Below are 18993 nucleotides of genomic sequence, written 5' to 3'. Positions count from 1 at the left end.
GTTAGCGCTCAAGTTCTCTCGCTCAGTCTCTTTGGGGTTCTGAACTGAACCCCAAAGGGAAGGCACACATGAAGGTCAACGCTTACATAGGGAACAAAAGACCCTTCCAGTGGCTGGTGTGGCTCAGTGGATTGAGCACTGGCCTGTGAACCAAAAAGTCACAGGTTTGATTCCCAGTCAGGGCACATGCCTGGGTTGTGGGCCAGGTCCCCAGCAAGGGGTGTGTGAGAGTCAACCACACATTGATGTTTCTCTCCCTCTTTTTCTCCCTCTCTTTCCCTCTCTAAAAATAAGTAAATGAAATCTTTTTTTTAAGTTTTATTTAAGTATTTTTCAAGTACAGTTTTCTGTCTATTTCTCCCATCCCAGCCTACCCCGCCCCGTGCTCCCCACCTCCCTCCCATTTCCACCCCCCTTAGTTATTGTCCCTGTGTCCTTTATACTTGTTCCTCTAGTAAATGAAATTTTAACGAAAAGAAAAAGACCCTTTCTGGTTATGGAAAGCTAGCCCAAAGCCTCGGCCTCTGCAAGGCTGCACTGGAGGCAAAGCCCAGGCCCCAGGTGTAATGCCTCTGTTATAGACTGAATGTTCATGGCACCCCCCCTCCCCAGATTCATATGTGGTGCTATTTGGACATAGGCCCGTGGAGTAGAATGAGGTTTAGATGAGGTCATAAGAGCAGGGCCCTCAAAATGGGATCAATGCCCTTGTAAGAAGAGATACCAGGGAGAGCCATTTCAATCTATCTCTCTGTTTCTCTCTGTCCCCCTTCCTCCCTTCGCACCTGTGCACTGAGAAGAGGTCAGGTGAGGACACAGCAGGGAGGTGACATTCTGCAAGCCAGGAAGTGAGCTCTCACCAGAATCAAACCACGCTGGCACCCTGATCTCAGACTTCCGGCCCCCAGAACTGAGGAAATAAATTTCTGTTGTGTAAGCCACCCAGTCTATGGTTTTTTTGTTGTGGCAGCACCGGAAGACACGGATGAGGTCCTACTTTTCATTCACTGGGCTCTCAGGAGATACCTCAGTCCTGTGTGAAGAGATGCTTATGCAGAGGCGGCCAGTGTGCCTGAGCCCACCCAGTGAAGACCACGAAAATGGTCTCCTTCATCTGGATGCTAGGAGTAAAAGGGAAAGTTTGGAGCCTACTTTCTGCCTTCAAGGCACATGCCCTATTAGTGTTCCAGATTCTGATGAATCAGGACCCTCTTCTAGCAAATGAGGATGTGGGAGGGGAAGCTGAGACCCCATTGAGTGTTCAAGCCCTATAATTACCCAGAAGACATAGGCATATACGTGTACCGATTCACAGCATAGCTTGATTAGAAGCACAGGCTGGGCCTGGTACAGGGAGGGACACCCAACTTTTCTCCTTATAGGGAGGGTGTCTCTCTACCTCTCCATGGACTCTGACAACAGTTGGGAAATGGTGGCCCGGTCTCCTGAACTCATACCTTAGGTCTATGGTTCCCTGCCTTTGTTACACAATGAAATCATTTCCCGTACTCTGAAGAAGATTCTGACTTAATGGGTCTATGAGGCAGCGGGCATCAGGATATTTTAAAGCTCTGCAAGTGAATCTAGTGTACAGTCAAGGTTGAAAACCACTCCAGATGAGCTCTGAGAGTTAAGAGCCTGGTCCATTTCATGGAGAAAATTCATTAAGTTGTCTCAAAATTCTAACTTATCTCATATTTCTCTTTGGGCCAGATGAATGCCCTTATAACACATGAATGGTCCATAAGGTCTTTATTCAAATTGCTTCACTGATTTGTGTTTCAACAGACTTGCTGAGCCAATAAGGACAAATCTGTCATTGTTCCCTTGCTATGCCTGACCTGCTCCAATAAAGCCCACATAATTCAAAAGATGTGATACCAACACGTGCTTTTGGACAATGTGCTTCTGGATTCCATCTAGGTCACGGCCATCCTCTTTTGTGGGAGGACTAGAGCAAACATATAATTTTCTTACTCTAATAGATGATTTTGAGGCATGGTATGTCAATTAATCTTCTTTTTAATTTTAATTTTTCTTTGTTTTAATTTTTCAAAGTTCTTTGGTATATTCTTTTAATCCTCTTTTTAATTTTAATTTTTCTTGCTTTTAATTTTTTATTATTTATGTACATTATTTTAAAAGTTAAGTGAAGTTTACTATTTAATATAGCATCTTCTGCTTTTATTCTTTCCCTTTCCCAATTCCCCTTCCCCAAGGGCAATCATATTTACCCTTTGAGTTCTTCTGATGTTTTCTCCTATATGTTCAGATAACAGGCATCCCTGCTATTTCTTGATTTTTCACTTTTAGAGAGTCTGTTTGCTTCCTAATGTGAAAGACAGGGAGTTAACTCTCTCACTTTTCCTCCACTACACACACAGATATTTCCTCCCTGACATCCTGATTAAGGCATAGATTTTGGCTATGTTGGTATCAGGTTAAATATATAATGTTATTCACAGAAGGGTCATGTAGTATGCTAACAAGATTTTCTTGCCTGACCGACTTCTTGCTTTTTCTGGATTTAATAATTGTCTCGCTTTTTTTTATTTGCTTATTTTTGTGTGTGTGTGTGTAGCTTATATAAATTTATCTTCAAGAAGGATAATTTCTGTGACTATGTCCAAGTATATCAGATAATTTTTCAAATTTGACTTCTTTTTAAAGAATACTAGCAGTGCCCTCTTTGTGTATTCTCCAAGAGGGATTGGTTGTGCTCTGGACTTGAGAGCACTAGTGTTCCAGGGTCTCCCTTCAGCATCCTCTCTGAGATTACCTTTACATTGTCCCGTGTTGGGTGTCTGGTTTCTTGAGTCTCATGTGTGCCTCTTTCTTGATTTACTCCCTTATTCTATCAGAGCGTATTCTTCGGTAGCTTCCTTAGCAAAGTTGTATGGGAAGGGAATTCCCTCCCATATTCAGAAAGGCACATATTCTAGCTTCATAGTTGGTTAATAGTTTGCCTGGGTATAGCATTCTAGATTGGAACCAATTTTCTTTCAGAATTTTGAAGATACTGAGCCATTATCTTCTAGGTTCTAGGGTCCTGTTGAGTTATCCACTGCCATTCTAAAAATTAACCTTTTGTATATCACTTATTTTCATATTCTGAAAGATTTTTAGATCTTCTCTTTGTTCTCACTATTACAGCATGAGGTCTTTTGTTTATTTGTTTGGTTCATTGATTGTTTTTAATTTTCCTGACTCTTGGTAGGATCTCTCAATCAGAAGTAAGTGTCCTTTACTTCTGAGACATATTCTCGAGTTATTTGCTTGACAATTTCCTTGCTTCTATTTTGCACATTCTTCTGGAACTCCTGTTAATTAGTTGTTGGATGCTCATGACTATTCCTCTCTTTCTATTATAAATTTTTAATGAATGTTATTTTAAAAAAGATTTTATTTATTTATTTGTAGAGAGCGGGGAAGAGAGGGAGAAAGTGAGGGAGAGAGACATCGATGAGAGAAAGAATCATGGATCAGTTGCCCCTCGCATGCCCCCAATTAGGGACACAGCCTGGAACCAGGCATGTCACCTGCCTGGGAATTGAACTGGCAACATTTTGGTTTGTGGGATGATGCCCAACCCACTGAGCCACACCAGTAAGAGTGTCTTTTTGTTATATTTTATTTCCCATCTCTGTATTTTAGCTCTGAAAGTTTTCCTTAATTTTATCTTTTATATTGAGTTTTTCGTTTTTGTGATAATATTATTATTTATCCAAAAGATTTGTTCACCTTTTTGGTTCTCTTAAATAACATCTTATTTGGGTTTTATAGATGTAATCGATTTTCTTATCTAAAGATACTAATTTGAGCCCCCGGCTGGTGTGGCTCAGTGGCGTGAGCACCAGCCTTTGTACCAAAGGGTCAATGATTAGATTCCTGGTCAAGGCACAGGCCTGGGTTGCAGGCCAGGTGCCCGATGTGGGGGCTGTGAGACCCAACCACATGGTGATGTTTCTCTCCCTCCCTCCCTTACCCTCTCTCTAAAAATAAATAAATAAAATCTTAAAAAATATATATATACTAATTTGAAGTCTAGTCTTCCCTAGTAGCTCTGTTTCCTCTAAGTGGCTTTCTTTCATGTGTTGTTGTTGTTTTTTGCTTTCTTTATATTAGAGATTCTCCTCTGGTATTGATAGTCATTGACTTTCCCGTTTATTTTTAATAAGGGGAAATTCTAAAGTTGACTGGAAGTTGCAAATGTGTGTAATGGCCTGCCTGGCTCCGTGTTGGAGAACTCCTGAGGTCAGTATACTTGGTCTTTGCTACTTACTAAGTTGGTCAGATTTCTTTAAAAAAAAAAAAGTACCCTAAAATCTCCTAACCAGAGGAGGGTAGAGGTCTGATTGTCAATATACCTGGGGTAGAGGGTTAGACAGGTGGGTGGGGAATACTGGAAAGTTCTTTCTCTTAATTATTATTATTTTGTTGTCATGAACCCTGTCTGCTCAATTATACCTGGTATTAGCCCAACGAAGAAACCTTATGTTTTACCCTTTCTGAAGAATAAACTCCCAGATGTCTGCCATGAAGGGAAAGGGGCAGTTGTCCAAGCACAGGGAGTGGGAGAGGGGACATAGAAGGATACAAATGCCTTTGAAACACCCTTGAACCAGCCCTCCTTGTATCGACATTCTCTTCACTTTCAGTGGGTTCCATCAATTCGTGAGCCCTCTGATGAATCTTAGGTTAGCTTTTCCCACTGTTGGTTTTAGATTTAGCTGTCTCGGGTTTGCCAATTTGATCACCTCTTGTCTCTAAGGTATTCATGCCTCCAAGATTTGGTTTCTATAGTTACCTCCCCTTCTCCACTAGATGTGTGCCTTATAAAATCACTTTGATCGATGTGACAGTTAGGTGTTAGAAGGAATGTGCTCTATCTGCCACCTTTAGAGATGTCACCTTCATTACTGTCACCCTATCTTGAGAGGCAAGAATTCCTTTCCATTTCATAGACAAGAAAATGATCACATAGTTCCTGCAAGATTCAAACCTATGTCATTAAACTTACTTGATACTTTGGTTACATTAGAGCAAAGTGTGAAATGGTGAGATGAGTGTGAAACAAAGAAAATCTAATGAAGTAACTTAAAAAGTACAGGCTTTATTTTACTCTGAAGACTGAAAACCATGTATCTCTAAAGAATTTCCCTAAATAAAGTTGAATCTAGGTGAAGCAGCTGAAAGAATACACTACCAAATTAAGCATGTGCCCTTTCACCCTGGAGTTACTAAAGCGAAGTAGTCATTTCCTTTAGAGAGACAAAAGCCACTTAAGTGAACTCTCACAAAAGCTACAATAAACCATCTCATGAACATTCGAGGCCAAGATAGATGAATATCTTATGTTTCAAAATTATCATGTCTGAAACAAAGATAAATTAGAGAATCTGTTTGCTAGACCATTAAAAAATAATTTGAAATTTAATAGTTATTATATACCAACCAGGTGTTAGTGCTGTAGAGTTCTGATTTCCTTTGTAGAATGAATATATATATTAACAGAAAACTATATGATCACATAAAGGCAATTTGCTAACAGAAAACAATAATTTGAGGAGTCCTGTCCACAGATGGTGACCACGGTGACTCCCTTCCTGCAGGTGCTGTCAGAGGGGAAGCGGGTGACACCCTCAATCAGTGGGACCTTCATTCCCAAGTGGACAAGGGCTCTGAGAGCTGACTGGGCCCTTGTTCCAGTGGTCTTGGTCCTTCTCCTCCTGTGGCTGAGAGTTTGATGTGAAGGGCAGTGATGCCCAGCTCCTTGCATGCCTGGGCCATGCCCTGGGCAGCCAACATGGTAGCATGGGGAAAGGACTCATCCGTCAGTCCTGACCTTTATCCCACTAGTCACACAGCAGATGGTTTCTTTACCAGAAAGATCAATAACACGAGCAAAAGCATCAACAAAGGATGAAAAGATGTGCCAGACACCAAATACATTTTCTCATTCAGCCACCTGAGATCTGAGGCTGATGACTTGTTTTTTCTCCTTTTCCTTCCCCTTGCAAGGTGCCATTTCTGTGGGTCTTTTGTAGACTTGGCCAGTGGAAAGCTCCTTTCTAGAATATTAACAAAAAACAACTTTCAAAATATCTCCTTTCTGTGTATGAACATATTCATGGAAACTTCTGCCCAGAATTTAGCATAGTTCACTTGCTTATAAACTATGTTGGATGACTACTAATTTGCATTGCTGGATATATTTATTCATTTATTTAAATCTGGAAATTGTGTGAATTTTCTCCAAAAGAAAAGTCTTGGGCATGTATTCTGGCTCTGAAACATGTTTTTGTAACCGCAGAACAAGTGTTTCTTTACCTACTGAGTTTTTCTTTCCCCTGCTATTTTACAAGCTCGTGTATTTTAAATGGCATTCTTTCAGGCTCTGAATGGCAGACTCTCTTAGCAGAGTCACTGATAGAGCTATGAGGGGTATAGTGAACATACTGAATGTGTCTCCTAAAAATAAGGTTTAATTCTCATCCATTTTCAGCAATGAAAGTTAGTTGAATATTTATAAGTTCCCCTAGGTAAAATTTTGACTGACTACTGTGTCTCTTGGATGGCTTTAACCCACACTGGTAAAAGGGTAGTGGTCATTATCAATTCGTAGTGTTCCATCCTTGTCTAAGAACTAAGTTTAGATTAAGTAATCTTTTGAGCAGCCTAGGTTTGTTCTGTTTCTTGATTTTGTCCATGGAAAGCCCTTTTAGCGCTTTTTAGGTCTGGGTTTCTTCTGGGCTTAGCATTTCAACGTTCGTTCCAATCCGTGAATAATTCTAACCAAAGTCATGGGCTGCTTTGAGCATCATTTTTAAATGAAGAGACAGAGAATTTCCATTATGCTTCAGATCATAAGCCTTACTGCCAGAAAGTTTCCCAAGTGACAGCAGTGACATGTCTGTGAGTTACTGGAGAGTTATGGTGTCCCAGAATGACAGGAGTAGGACAATGAAGGCAAATGGTGAACCGACTCAGAGAGACTCCTCCAGTCCTTTGACGTTATTTACCCTCTTAGGACGAGTGTGTGTGTGTGCTTTCTAGAATTAGAGCAACTATGCATTGATCTATCAGGTTCAATACTGAGCCTCCAGTCCCCAAAAAAACATTGCTGAGCTTAAGACAGTAAAAGCTCCTAAACACTCTTCAAAGTCTTTGATCTGAGACATTTTTATGAGTAGGCACAGGGCTTCTGAATGCATCACACCATTGGACTGAAGCCTGGAAAGTCTTGTCAGTGTGTTTGAACAAACCGTAGCTTGCGAATACCTTACTTTTTATATTGGAACATTCCTTTCCTCTTTTAAAGGGAACCAGCACTATCTTATCCCCTTTTCGCGTTCTTCAGTAGTCTAAGTGTCAGTCTCGAAAGTCTTTTAAAAAATTTTACTTTTATCCTATTACAGGGCCGGAAAACAATTAACCAAGGAGGTAAATGCTGAATCTGCAATTTAAATTACATTAAAAAATTTCATCTTACAGAATCCCTTCTCTTTCTCTTTCTTTCCTTCCTTCCTTCCTTCCTTTCCCCTTCCTTTCTTCCTCCCTCCCTTCTTTCCTTCCTTCCTTCCTTCCCCTCCCTCCCTCCCTCCCTCCCTCCCTCCCTCCCTCCCTCCCTCCCTCTCTCTCTCTCTCTCTCTCTCTCTCTCTCTTTCTTTCTTTCTTTCTTTCTTTCTTTCTTTCTTTCTTTCTTTCTTTCTTTCTGATTTGCTCCCTCTATCACTCTCTCACACACATACAAGCACATACACACATACACACAGTATATATTATTATATATATGTAATATAAGTAATATTATTTATGGAGTTCACACTGTCAAATAATTGCACTGCAATTATTTATTACATAGGTAATATGTGAGTATGTGTCTTTTCTGCTTTGGTTGATCATATGGTGAGATGAGCTATGCTGATATCAAAGGACAGAATCAAATAAAATACAGTTAATCTGATGATTTTAAATGTTTAAGAATAACTGCATTATTTATTCATCAACCTTTTGAATATTTCCTAGACTTCTCAGACTCTGTTTGAAGACTTTGGAATATAAAGATGAAAAATATGAGATATTTGCTTTGTGTAGGAGACAGAGGTATAAATATAAATTACAGCTCACGACACAAATTTTTGAGCAATGTTCTAGGGGGATGCTGTAGACTAAATGTCTGTGTCCCCCTACTGCCCCCAGTTTAACAAGTTGAAATGTAACTCCCACAGATGTGTTTGGAGGCAGGGCATTTGGCAGGTGATTAGATCGTGAGTGTGGAGTCCTTATAAGTGGGGTTAGTACCCTTATAAAAGGGACCCCACAGAGCTCCCTTACCGCTTCTCTCATATGAAGACACAATGAGAGGACAGTTATCTGTGAACCAGACATCAAATCTGCATCTTCCTTGACCTTGGAGTTCCCAGACTCTAGAAATGCAAGAAATAATTTTTTATTGTTGATAAGCCACCCAGTCTATGTAATTCTGCTAGAGCAACCCAAACTGACTTACGGAGCAAGAAGTGGAGCAACCATCCTGCCTGAGGGAGGTTTCACAGAAGGGAACTATTTTAGCTGAACCTCGAAGAACAGGTAGTATTCTCCTGGCTTAGAAAAGAATCAAGTAGCCCCGGCTGGTGTAGTTCAGTGGATTGAGTGCCAGCCGGTGAACTGAAAGGTTAGCTAGTTTGAGTCACAGTCAGGACACATGCCTGTGTTTCAGAAGGCCAGGTCCCTGGATGTGGGTGTGGGAGAAGCAACCAATCAATGTATCTCTCACACATCGATATTTCTCTGCCTTTCTTTCTCCCTTCCCTTATCTCTGAAAGGGTCAAGTACATTTTTGGGAGAGTACATTTTTAGAAGAAGTGCAATGTGTAATATGTCAACAGGGATTAACCAGATTTGATTTATGAGATGGGCAAAATATAAATCAATTGATTTTTATAAGCTGTGTATTTATATTTATGGAGCCATTCTTGGAGTTGTCTTGGACTCCTCTCTTTCTCCCACATGCAATATCTAATCTATTGGCAAAATCTATAGACTCTATGTTCAAAACACATCCCAAATCAGACTGCTTTACCCCATCTCCATGGTTACTGTCCAGATCCAAGTCACCATCATGTCTTGCCTGGACTACTCCAAAAATATCTTAGTCGCTAATGTTGGTTTTCTGTTTCTGTGTAACAAATTACCATAAATTTAGTGGCTTAAAACTACACACATTTATTATCTCACAGTTTTCCAGGGCCAGGAGTCTGGAAGTGGCCTAACTGGGTGCAGTGCTCAGGGTCCAATTTTCTGATCTACATGTCAGCAGTCTGAATTCTCATTTGGAGGTTAGACTAAGGAAGGATATACCTATAAGTTCATTCAAATTATTGGCAAAATTCAATACCTTGTGGTTATAGAACTAAAGGACCTGTTTCTTGTTGGCTCTTGGCTGGGCACTGCTCCTAGGTCTTAGAGGTCTCTCATAGTTCTCCAACACAGGACCCACTCTTAAGCCATAGGTGGTTTGCTTCTTCAACACAATCAGGAGACAGACAAACACCATATGATTTCACTTATATGTGGAATCTAAAGAACAAAATAAATAGACAAAATTGAAACAGAGCCATGGGCCCAGGGAGCAGATTGGTGGTTGCCAGTAGGGGTGGTGGTGGTGGTGGTGGTAGAGTTTGGGGGACTGGCTGAAAGAGGTGAAGAGATTAAGAGGTACAAATTGGCAGTTGCAAAGTAGTCACAGGGATGTGGAATACAGCACAGGGAGTATGGTCAACACTACTGAGATAACCGTGTATGGTGCCAGGGAGCTATTGTAAATCTTGGTGGAGGGAACGCTTTATAAAGTATATGACTGTATCAGCACTATATTGTACACTTAAATGCAAAATAATATCAAAAGTAAACTGTAGTTGAAAAATTTAACAAGTAAACATTTTAGCTTCTAGAAAAATCAAACAAAAAAAACACAATTAGGAGAATTTCTAATGTTTCAATCTGCTAAGGTAAAGTCTTAGGTGATGTAACATAATCATGAGAGTGACATTCCATCACCTTTGTGGTATTCTGTTCATTAGAAGCACGTCACAGGGTCCGCCTGCATTCATGGGAGAGTACTATACAAGGGCATGACTCATTAGAGTTCAACAGAAGATGTTTCCACCACATCAGTCTTCCAACTTCCGCTCCTGCTCTCCTACAATGTATTATCCATGTAGTAGACAGAGTAGTCCTTTAAAAATGGGCAAGTAACAACTGCATTCTCTTGCTCACACTCCTCTTAGAAGGCCTGTAAGATCATGCATATATGATTGCTGACTACCTCTCACTGCGTTTTTCACCAGTCTTCCCCCCGCCTATTCTTCTTCAGCCACATGGGAATCTTTCCTTCTTAGCCATGTCAAGCACACTTCTGCCTGAGGGTCTTTGCATTAGCTATTTTCTCAACCTCAGACACTACCCCAGCAGATCTTTTGCTTCCCCCCACCCTCACACTGGGACATTTCTTCATTGCTTTTAGAGAGAGCAGAGGGAGAGATAGAGGAGGAGGAGGGAGAGAGAGAGAGAAGCATCAATCAGTTGCCTCCCACAAGTGCCTCGCCCAAGGCTCACAGCTACAACCTAGTTATGTGCCCTGAGTGGGACTCAAATCTGCAAACTTACTGTGCATGGAATGATGCTCCAACCAACTGAGCCACACCAGCCAGGGCTTCCCCAGCAGATTTTTATGACATGAACCCTCTCTTCATTTAGGCGTCTGCTCAAATGTCACTTCCTCGGAGTGCACTTGTCTCAGAAAACCCAATCTAAAAGAGTCCCTCCACTGTACACCTCTACATTTTCCCTCTTCCTTATTTTCTTCCTAGCTTTCATCTCTCTCTATTTCTTAGAATAGAGTTGTTCATTTATTATTTTTAAAAGTTTTATTGTTGACACTATTGCAGATGACCTCATTCCCTGCCCTTCACCTCCCCTCATCCCAGCCCTTGTCCCCCTTCCTTCTGGCCATCATCACACTGTTGTCTGTGTCCATGGGTTATACATACATGTTTTGGGGGCAATATCTTCACTTTCTTTCATCCAGTTCCCTCCCTTGTGACAGCTGTCAGTCCGTTCCATGTATCCATGCTTCTGTTTCTATTTTGTTAGTTTATTTTGTTCATTAGGTGTCCACTTATTAATTGATTGTTTCTCTCACTAGACCTCAAGCTCCATGAAGAACAGAACCTTGTTTTTCTCATTCACTGTTGTTTACCCAGTGCTTAAGTCATTGCCTAGCATAGAGTTGGCACTCGCTATCTTGTGTATAAGTAAATAATGAAAGGATTTAAGGCACAAAATAAAACTTTTCAAAATATTTTATTGTCATTGATAATATGTTTAATTTTTCAAGTAAGCAGTGACTGAACCCTAAACCATATTATGAAATGTGTCTTGTGATTTGATTTGATTGGAATAGTGAAGAACATTCAATGTCTCAAATGATGTTTAAATGTCTGATGGGTAACATCAGAGCAATTGACATTTTTTTAGTTGTCAAATGATTGAAATTACTTATGGCAGAAAAACCTCATATAAACACAGAAGAAGGCAGTAATAGAAGAAGGGAAATAAAAAAGACATAAGACATGCAGAAAACAAATAGTAAAATGGCAAATGTAAATCCTACTTTTAGTAACTACATTAAATTTAAATAACTAAACTCTCAATGAATAGGCAGAGATTGGCAGAAAGGAATTTTTTAAATGATCCATGTAGCCCTGGCTGGGTAGCTCAGTTGGTTGGGGAATTGACCCAATACTCCAAAATTGTGAGTTTGATCCTAGGTCAGAGCACATACAAGAATCAACCAATGAATGCATAACAAGTAGAACAACAAATCAATGCTTCTCTCTTTCTCTCTTCTTCTCTCTCTCTAAAATCAATCAATTAATCAGTTTTTTTAAAGTGATCCAGGTATATGCTTTCTACAAGCAACACACCATAGATCCAAGACACAAATAAGTTAAAATGGTAGAAAGGGACATACCACTCAAACAGCAACCAAAAGAGTGCTGGCTATACTAATATCAGATAAAGTAGGCCTTAAGATGAAATTTTGCCAGAGACAAAGAAAGACATTTTATAATGATAAAATGGTGAACACATCAAGAAGATACAACAATTATAAACTTACGTGTACCTGACAAGAGAGCTTCCCAATTTATGAGGCAAAAAATAGTCAGAGTTTAAGGGAGAAGTAGACAATTCAACAATAATAATTGGAGACATCAATACCCTACTTTCAATAGTGGTTAGAGTAATTAAACAGAAGATCACCATGAATAGAGAAGATTCGAATAACATTATAAGCCAACTTGACGTAACAGACCTGTACAGGACATTCAACAAATGCTAAATATACATTCTCCTCAAGTGAACATGGAATATTCTCTAGGGTAGATGGTATATTAAACCATAAAAGAAGCCTTATAATTTTAAAAGGATTGAAACCATACTAAGTGTGTTTCCTGATCAAAATGAAATGAAGTTACAAATCAATAATTGAATAAATTTTGGAAAATGCATAAATATTGGAAATTACCATACTCAGAAATAACTAGTGGGTAAAAAAAAATCACATGGGAAATTAAGAATACCTTTAAATGAATGAAAACAAAACACAACATAGTGTAGCAAAAACAATGGATAGAAGGGAATTTATAGTTCTAAATGCCTATATTAAAAGAGTAAAGTTCTCAAATCCATAACCTACCCTTCTACCTTATTGAACTAGCAAAAGAAGAAAGAAAACTAAACCCAAAGCTAGCAGAGAAAAGGAAATAATAATGATTACAGCAGAAATAAATGAAAGAGAATAGAAGATTAGAGAATATTTCAACATGCAAAACTTGGTTCTTTGAAAGCATCAACAAAACTGACAACATTTAGATAGAATAAGGAAAAAGGAACAGAATTCAGAGTACTAAAACCACAGATAAAAGAGGTGGTATTATTGCCAACCTTAGAGAAACAAAAAGGATATAAGGGAGTACTATGAAAAAATGCATAGCAACAGATGAGATAATCCAGATGAAATGGACAAATCTCTAGAGTGCCAGGAAAATTCAATGAGGAAAGAATAGTTCATTACAACCAGTGGTACAAGGTCAGTTGGTATCCACGTGCAAAAGGATGAATTTAGTCACGGAACTTACACCATATACAAAAATTAACTCAAAATGTATCCACGACCTCAGTGTAAGAGCTAAATATATAAAACTCTTAGCGACAGTACAGTTATAAATCTTCATGATTGAATTAGCTAGTAGTTTCTTGCATATGGCACATTAAGCATAATCCACAAAAGAAAACATAGATAAAGTGGACTTTATAAAAATTAAAAACTTTTATGCACCATGAAAGTGAAAAGACTGTCTGCAGAATGAAAGAAAATGTTTACAAATTATGTATCTGCTAAGGGTATCCAGGAAAACACAATTCGATAATAAAAGACAACCCCATTTTTTAAATGGGCGAAGGTTTTGATTACATATTTCTCTGAAGAATATATGCAAATGATCGATAAGCACATAAAAAGATGCTCACAATTATTTCTCATTAGAAAAATACAAATCAAAACCTCAGTGAGAAGCACTCCATACCACTCGGATGGCCATAATCAAAAAGTTAAACAGCGACAAGTGTGGCTGAGGTTGTGGAGAATGTGAACACTCAGATTGCTGGTGTGAACAAAACGGTGAAGCCACTTTGGAAAACAGTCTGGTGATTCCTCAAAACGTTAAACATGGAGTTACCATATCACCCAGCAATTTTGCTCTGAGACACACATACACTCAAGCAAATTGGAAACATGTATTCGCACAAAAATAGGTACAGGAATGTTCGAAGCAGCATTATTCATGGTGGTTAAGAAACAGTTCAGTTGTCTACCATTTGATAAGTGGATAAAGAAAATGTGACATGTCTGTACAATGGAATATTATTAAACTATAAAAAGCAATGAAGCGCTCTATATGCTATAACGTGGATGAACTTTAAAGCATGTCGAGCAAAAGAAGCCATACATACACAGAAGGTCACGTGTTGGGTGTTTCCATACATAAGAAATTTCCAGACTATGAAAATCATTAGAAACATAAATGAGATTTTTGATCTCCAGAGGCTGGTAGGAGGAGGGAATGTGGAGTTAATGTGTATGCAGTTTCTTTTAGGGGTCATAAAAATATTCTTAAGTAGTGGCAATGATTGCATAGCCAGGTGAATTTAACAAAAGCCCTGAACTGTACACTTTTAAAAAGTGAATTTGATGGTATGTAAATTATATATCAATTTTAAAAAATCTATGAAATTCTTAAGGAAGTCAGCTGTGAGGAATCACTTAAGTGAGAGTATCTTTCTGTCTGGGCAGACACGACTCTTCATAGAGTTCACACAAGGCAGGAAGCCCCCACCCAGAGCGAGAGCTACCTGGGGCTGATCTCATTCCACCTTAGTGTCGCTCTGGTTTTAACAGTTACAATACGGGAGAAAACCTTTTCTCTAACTCCATTCCCTGCTAGGTAGTTTCTGTTCTTCAGTTTGTCCAAATGTCCTCTACTCCTCTGAAGAAACCATCCGCTAACTCTTGTTTTCCTTTCTTTTTGTATTTTTAAAAAGATTTTATTTATCTATCTTTAGAGAGGAAGGGAAGGAGAGAAGGATAGAAATATCTATGTAGGGTTGCCTCTCGTGAGTTTCTAGCTGGAAACTGGCCTGCAACCCAGGCATGTGCCCTGACTGGGAATCGAACTGTGACCCTCTGGTTTGCAGGCCCGAGCTCAATCCACCAAGCTACACCAGCCAGGGCTCCTGTGTTTTTCTTTCTCCCTGTTTTTTCCCCTCATGTCCTTCCTTCATCAATCACATTTTCCTTTCACTTTTCATGTCTCTTCACCACTCTGGCTCTATTCCCCACCCTTTGCTCCCACCTCTCCATTCCTCTCTTCTTATTTTTTTCTCTCTCAACTGGCCACAATGTGGAAATAAAACATATTTTAAAGTATTTTTGTAAGCATTATATATTGCTTTGCTTTCTTTGATTAGGTGAAAAGGAAGTACTTTTGATGCTTCTTCGTATGCCTTTCAGAAAAACAACTCAATTAATTACAAGGTTGGCTTTACTTTAAGGATGAACCAACAATTAAAAAAACGCCACCCATGCTATATGACTACTTACAAATAAATAATTGAGGTAAGATACTCTCATGAACAATATAAAGTGATTTGTAAATATGAGTAGACACCACTGGTAAACACTGATAATATCTGTGCGGTGGTGTTCACAGACAACTCCTAATTATCGTTGGCTCTTCTCTGTGTAGACACGCCTGAGTTAACCATTCAGGCTACAAAGCAGAAGCCTCCTACACAGACAGTTGCATTTGACTCATGTAAACCTAAACACAATTGCCCTCAGGAATGTCTTTTTTGAACTTAAAAAATATATATAGTATGGGTCGCAAGCTCTTCCGCTGTAAGAAGCCATCTTCAGAATGACCAATTACTCTGTTGTTCATCTGGAAGAGTACATACAGAAAAACATACCATTAACCACAAAGTTGTCATCTTCAAATAAAATTCTGACCTCTGGCTTGAATGTTGAAATGAAAGGTTTGCTGGTTTCTTGTATGAACTGGTCAAAAGAAGTGATTTTTTCTTAACTGTCATTTTACATGAGGAGTTTATTGCATTGTTCGACAAAATGTTGCAGAGAACGAACTGGTTAAGTTTCACAGAACTTCGTGATTGAAATTCTAGTGCCCAGACTGGTGGTGTCAGAGGGAGGAGGCATCTGGATAATGATCTCAGAAACCTTTTCAAACAATGTGACTGTTTCATTGGAAGGGGGAAGGAGGAAAAAGACCAACTTAATCTTCAGTCAGCTGCCATCTCTCCTGCCTGGAAGAGATAAAGTGCTTTACTGTGGGGACTCCTTTGGTGTCTTGGTACAACTCTTTCTGAAAGACTAGAATTACCTTTAGATATTAAGTCTGAGGCATGCTGATTAAGTTGAAGAAGGTGGATTCCCACTTGACTTTCTCTAGCAGTCAGCTAGCTGTCTGTCGCCTTTAAGAACCCCCTAGTGTGGTCTGAGAAGCTTGGTATTTTCTCGTTTCCTTAAGCTGAACAAAGGCTCTGTGTCTGGGTCTCCTAGCTCTTGAACAAAAGTGAGTTTCCACTTCTTCCTTAGCACACACCTAGACTACATTTCCCAGTCTCCCTTGTAGTCGGTTGTGGCTGCAAGATTAGATTCTAACCAACGGAGCATGTGCAGCAGTGATTTATGCCATTTCTGAGCCAAGCCTTTTATGAAATAGGTATGTCTTATCCCTGCTCTACTTCTTCCTTTGCTGGTTGGATGTTGATGAAAGCGAGGCCTCGGGGAAGAGGGAGCTACCTGATAAAACATAATACGAAGGGGCCCGAGCACGCCGGAGAACCATCCCCCACCCAGAAGTCACTCGTGTGCGTAAGACACAAACTTTTATTAGGCTAGGGTATTAAATAGTTTGATGTCTGTTTATTACAGCTGCCAGCATGCCCCTAATTAATAAGGCATTTGAATAACTAGCAACTGAAGGACCACAATGCAACAACACTAACAGGTGTGCGTGCCTTCACCGTATGCGTGGGAAACATCATTTCAGAACCATGATTTTTTTTTCTTTTCTTCCTCATCTTTAGCTTAGCATTGGCTCACTTTCTATTTTTATGTTTTAATTTGTTCATTAATCGGTAGTGATATCTCTTCTTTAAAATGTGTCCCCCACCCCCACAGCAAGTACGTCTGAGTTTGGGAAAAGTTACCAGGAAAGATTTCCATACATTTGCCAATGGAAGAAAACAGGTGTGACAAGAGCTTGATGAACAGAAGGACATTGGAACTGTTTCCATCATGAAGACTGTGAGAAAGAAACATTGTGCCCATTCAGGACGGTGGATTATTTTCAGGTATGCTAAATTTTCAAATTTTCATTCCATGAAATAAACCTTGTTTATATTCCATCTATCGTTTCAATCATTGAAAAGTCAAGGTAGGGCATAGCCTGAACAGCAGTTGGATAGCGTGAACCATCTTATTTGTACAGTCTTTTCTTTGGGACAATTTTTGTGGATTTTGATTTTGCGATATATGGTGAGATGATAGTAACTTAGTGAGAGTTCTGGTAAAGAAACTGATCCCACTTGATGAAATTAATAAGATAATTTCTGCAGTTAAAGAAATAATTTGTCTTAAATAGTTCTATTTGCCTGGATATAGATTAACAAGTGAACGTTTTTATTAAAAACACACAATTATTTACTATGAAAATATACAATCTTTGAAGCCCTGAATTATGAGACAAGTGTAAATCATATTTTGTTATAAGAAAGCTGAGTTAAAGATTTAAAATATTTGTTGAGCTCCTTCCATACATCAGGTGTTGTTAACACTTATTTTCTATGATTCAACTAAATCTATGAACTTAATTTTTCCACATGTTTTTGGTAGTAAAATATACAGATATACACGGGCACCTTCCAAGTTTTTATGACACCAGTTTACCGCACACTAGGCAGAGGGCCCAGATGATAGAAATTTTAAATGAACACATTTTTATCTCTATACATTTTTTAATTTTACCTGGAAGTGTCATAGGTCGGGTTCCTGGGAAAGAGACTGAGATTCTGAGATTTCTGAGCAGCTGTTTAATTCGAGGTGCTCTCAGGCACTAGACTTACGGAGGGTAAGGAAAGCAGGATGGGGCAGAAGGAGAAGGTGAGCCATGGTGCAATCAGTAAACTGAGCCTACACGGACCTTTGGGGTGCTCCTTCGCGGTGGCTCCAATTCAGACAAAGGGGCTGAGCCTTTTTTTTTGGATCCTTACCTGAGGATATGTTTACTGATTTTTTAGAGAGAGGGAAACATCGATCAGGGAAAGAAACATTGATTGGTTGCCTCTCGTGCCTGCTCCGACTAGGGATCAAACCCGCAACTTAGGAGTGAACCCGCAACACTTCTGTGTATGGGACAACACTCCAACCAACTGAGCTACCTGTCCAGGGCTGGAGTCTGAGCCTTTTTGGATGTTGGCTGTCCCCAGGGAGGAGTATAACCTTGAGCAAGGCAGCTTCCTTCAGCTGAGGACAATTCCTTAGAAGGAACTGAGTTGTGAGCCATTAGTAGCTACTGTGATCCCTTAGCTGTGGGAGTGAGTTCCTTGGTCCAAGAGAGATCTGCTGGGCACATGGCTTCCACTGTATACACATTATATGGGCTTGTATCATTTTGCCATAAGGAGAACAATGACAAGATAGAAATAAACAGGGAGAAATATGAGTAAAAGGAGAAAAAAAACAAACCAGTATTTGGGGTAAACAGGGAAACAAAGAGCAGTGAAGAATAATCAAATACACACATGTCATCTGTGTGGACCAGCTCTTTGGCTATGACTTCACAACAGAGCACATTCCAGTTGAATGGAGGCATTGGAAAGGCTAAGGTCACTTGGTCCCTCACAGGTGGAAAGCACCTGTGAATCATGATTCAGAGGCTTGTGCCATGACCTTCAAAGCACATTGAAATGATTGGAAATCATTTCTGCTGTTCTGTTTACCAGCAGAGGTCTGCTGAACTGTTTACCAGCAGAGGTCACTCAGTCGGAAGAACATTTTCGAGCCAAGTTGGATGCTGTGAGTGAAAGAACTTAAATTTAGGAAATTTGAGTATTGGCTTACCTACAGATTGTCAACCTTTAATCATTTTAGGGGTGATTTAAAAAGTTATGTATATTTGGCTTTGGAATCCATTCAAGAATTTTGGGAGGAGCCTGCTGACCATCTCGGTTTGGGTTTCCCCAGAAGCTGATCCTGTTGACAAAGACTCAAGGGCTAATAGTTCATTTTAAAGTTGCAGGAAATGTTAGTGTAGTACCGGAATACAGGGCCTGAGAATGCAGCTG

The 18993-nt window shown here is 39.6% G+C and overlaps 1 pseudogene; it reads right to left on the bottom strand.

Annotated features, from left to right (window-relative positions):
* Positions 1-267: 267 nt before the first annotated feature.
* Positions 268-6037, bottom strand: LOC119041645 (40S ribosomal protein S14-like; annotated as a pseudogene).
* Between the last annotated feature and the right edge of the window lie 12956 nt (positions 6038-18993).

Source organism: Artibeus jamaicensis, unplaced genomic scaffold (genome assembly GCF_021234435.1).
Source record: "Artibeus jamaicensis isolate MK-2021 breed Jamaican fruit bat unplaced genomic scaffold, CSHL_Jam_final contig_519, whole genome shotgun sequence".
NCBI lineage: Eukaryota > Metazoa > Chordata > Mammalia > Chiroptera > Phyllostomidae > Artibeus > Artibeus jamaicensis.
Note: the sequence above shows the minus strand (reverse complement) of the source record. Positions and strands in the feature narration are given on the sequence as shown.